The sequence below is a fragment of the Triticum urartu genome, chromosome 4 (genome assembly GCF_003073215.2).
Source record: "Triticum urartu cultivar G1812 chromosome 4, Tu2.1, whole genome shotgun sequence".
Classification (NCBI taxonomy): domain Eukaryota; kingdom Viridiplantae; phylum Streptophyta; class Magnoliopsida; order Poales; family Poaceae; genus Triticum; species Triticum urartu.
Window position 1 is genome coordinate 407,031,039 of NC_053025.1, and position 3,977 is coordinate 407,035,015.

General features: G+C 43.2%; 1 long non-coding RNA gene across 1 annotated transcript; it reads right to left on the bottom strand.

The window, feature by feature from the left end:
* Positions 1 to 1,126: 1,126 nt before the first annotated feature.
* Positions 1,127 to 3,633, bottom strand: LOC125553878. The gene is made up of 3 exons (XR_007304248.1): positions 3,386 to 3,633; positions 3,129 to 3,299; positions 1,127 to 1,433 (listed from the first exon to the last, which is right to left on the bottom strand). It is a non-coding gene; the product is annotated as an uncharacterized LOC125553878 (long non-coding RNA).
* Positions 3,634 to 3,977: the final 344 nt, after the last annotated feature.

A 3,977-nucleotide genomic window follows, 5' to 3' on the forward strand; every position in this document is an offset into this window, starting at 1 on the left:
TTATCGATGTCTGACCGATAAGATATATTGGGGGATAAATCAGCCGATATGGTGATAAACTGGCCGATATGCCGATAAACTGGCCGATTTATCCCTTATCTTGGGTCGACCGATAAGTTGCCGATAAGCGATATCCCCAACATTGCTCTTTACAAATCTGAAAATTTTGCCATACTTAAATATTTTTATGATAATTATGCTTCTAATGCCTATGTTAAACCATATATTGAGGACTCCTCCGCTGTCCAAGAAGAGACTAATATTTCGCAGGAGTCTATGGAAGAAGGAATTGATGAAATTGTGGGCTCATTGGATCAAAAAGATGATGAGGAGAGCGAAGAACAAAAGAAGGGAGAGCGGATTAGCTACCCGTGCCCACCTTCTAATGAGAGTAAATCTTCAATTCATACATTGTTTAATTTAACTTCGAGCTTATCGAAGGATGATTGCTATGATGATTGTTATGATCCCGTTGATTCTTTTGAAATATCCATTTTTGATGATGCTTGCTATGCTTGTGGCCAAGATGCCAATATGAATTATGCTTATGAAGATGAACTTGCTATAGTTCCTTATGTTAAACATGAAATTGTTGCTATTGCACCCACGAATGATAGTCATATGATCTTTTTGAATTCTCCCGACTACACTATATCGGAGAAGTTTGCCCTTATTAAGGATTATATTGATGGGTTGCATTTTACCGTTGCACATGATAATTTTGATGAATATAATATGCATGTGCTGCCTGCTCCCACTTGCAATTATTATGAGAGAGGAACTACATCTCCGCCTCTCCATGTTTCCAATATAATAAAATTGCAAGAAATTGTTTATACTACGCATTGGCCTTTACTATCACTACTAGGAAAAAGGCTACTAGCAGCGCGGGTACCCGCGCTACTAGTATTGCGCTACAGCTAAACGTTAGTAGAAGCGCGGGGTAAACCCGCGCTACTACTAACAATTTACTAGTAGCGCGGATGTCAATCGCGCTACTACTAACGAAATAGTAGTAGCGCGTCTATAGTACCACACGCTACTAGTATCATGAATACTAGTAGCGCTCCATTTCACCCCCACGCTACTACTAACTAATTAGGAATTAAAAAAATAAAATCCATCAATTCCATTTTATGCATACAATTCTAACAACTAAAACACGCCCAGATTTGTAATAAACCAGCAGCATTCCACATCATTCCAAATCGAAGATTTATAGTAAACGAGGAGCATTAGAGCATATCCATTCATCTACACTTATTGCCTAGTCACTTATTCCCAGCTAGTGCAAACACAGTTGAAAGCAAACAAAAATGCATAAAAACACCAAAGAGTGGCATTCTATCCCTCCAAATGATTTGCTCCCTCTCCATCCTTGCAATCATCTTCTTCTCCCTTATGTGCTTCTCCCTTTTATGAATCCAAGATTTCTATAAAGAGCAAAGAACAAATAAAATTAAATTTCAGCAGACATATATTTCCTTGCATGTTGTGTTGTACAGTAGCTACAGGAATAAATATACGAAAACAAAAAAGTGAGTGATTTCTATTAACAAGAGATCGCTGCACATAGAAAAACAAGGTTAAAAGCCAAGATGCAACAGGAGGAAAATGTGCCAAGAATAGCACTGTTTTCATCAAGTGTTTGCAAGCCTTCAGTAACTTGAAAGTAGTAAAGTGTCGGTGTTACATGAGTTGTGTGGTCAATTGGCATCACAGGTTTTTGAGAACATTGCCACCATGCTCATATGCTCATATACATACCAAACTCCATCAAGTGTGGAAGCTTTTGTAGAAATTGGCCCCATAGGGTTTTGTTCTAGCACCGCCACTGAAGCAGTAGATTGACTCATAACAAGTTTAATTCAGCCGAGCAAACAATAAAAAGTCTGAGGATCAACATTAACCAAAACTAAGTGATTGTGTTAAACTAGGTGTTAGTGCTATAGACCAACATAATGAACATGACCAAGCATTTAAAAATCCATGTGATTCACAGATATGACAATCAGAAGCAGATAGTGAAATTAGCAATTAAGATTGAAGAACAAAGCAACATTTTCATGTTCTATCAAGAGCTTGACCTTCTTTTCCCTAAAAAGGGTTTGACCTTTTAGGTGTATGCCAAGTGACACTGCAACAAGCTAGATTGGGATGGATAAACAATAATCAAGTATGAAAATGAAAATGAACAGAAACAAAATCCATTCATACATGTTCCAGTGCGCGTCCATCTTTGCCTGAAAATCATGAATTCTGTGTTTGGATTTTTTTTAATCGTCTGCCTACTGTTTCAAGAAACAATAAGGCGTACGCCCAAATCCAAGCTCTATTGTAGTGTCCTATTTCAAAGCACTAAGCTTACAGAAGTACAAGAACAGACAATCATGATTGTTTCGACACTCGCTGCACGACAACATGCATTTGTCTGGCCAGAGTCAATTGCCAACCTAAACACGCAACCGTGATAATTACATACACACAGCCCAACTTGGTATTCAGCTTGACACCTATATGACACACTGCTCTACCCAATAACGGAAAGACCTTGACTGCTCCACAGAAAGGCACGATGCCTACACATGTAGGTACTAGTGAAAACTACCTACACAGCATCAACAACACGATGCATCACTAATCTGGAGGAGACGAAGCAACAAATCCCACGGCCCCAGTACCAAAGCATCGAGCTTTGGAATAAGAGCCACCTCCACAGCGGGGGAGTTCGTGGGTCGATCCGCGCAGGAATCCCCCAGACATCGCATGGTAAGCAGCCATTTCCTAGTGCAGACACTACATGGGCCATCAGGTGTGATTTGGCGCGCGCGTGTAGCTGGTCCTCAAGAATTACTAGCTGTTCTAAATTCCAATTTTCTACTGCTGACTAACTTCACCTAGCAAACAATAACTTATGCTAATCATGCTACTTCCGAAACATAAAATGAAAGCAAACCTAGTTATCTAACTCGAATCGAACGAAGCCTAAGTGAGCAGCATAAAATTCACCGAGAATAAGAAGCCTCAGTTAGATCAATACAAATTACTACATCTCGACCAATGGGTGACCACGAGACAATGAAACGAAGCTCCATGTGTAGAAGAAACGAGGGAGAACCGATCCATACCCTGATGAAGCGGTACTTGGGCTCGAACTTCCTGGCGGACTCGAGGTTGTCGTAGATGAGACCGAATCTGGAGGACCTGCCACCTCTGAAGTGGGTGCGGAACTTGAACACGAAGATGCAGTTGGGTTCCTTCACCTCGTACACCTTGGGCAGCCACTCCTTCAGCTCCGCCTGAGCACAAGCACACGAACGGTTCAGAATCGCCGGCGAAATGCAACAGAGCTAAGGAACGAGAGGAAGGGGACGAGATCTCCAACCTTGGAGACGTTGGCGCCACGGGGCTGACCCCGTCTGCTGGAGGAGACAGCGAGGGGGCGGGGCGCTGGGGGAGGCGGCGCGTGTGCGGGTGCAGAGGCTGGGGATCGCCGGTGGGGAGGTCGCCGGGGTGGTGGGTGGCGGCAGCGGCGTGGGATGGGAGGGAGACGAGGGGTGAATCAGGAGAAGAGAGGAGGTGGAAGGGGATCTGGATCGAGGGTTGGGTGTTTTTTTGAGACAAATAGTGGTGGTGGAGTGGGACGGTTGGTGGGGTGGATCGAGGTGGGTGGTGCGGGAATATACTAGTAGCGTTGGCATCTGACCTGCGCTATAGCTATTCACAAAGTAGTAGCGCAGGTTTATAACCCTCGCTACTACTATGGTAATGTCTCGGGGGGCACGGCAGAGACCACTTAGTAGTAGCGAGGGTTAAAAACCTGCGCTACTACTATCAACTTAGTAGTAGCAAGGGATAAAAACCCACGTTACTAGTAAGTAGCAGTAGCGAGGGGTACAAACCCGCGCTACTAGTAAGCGTCTGTGTATAAGCTTTTCCCTAGTAGTGTATGTGTGCATGAATTGTTCTGTTATGAC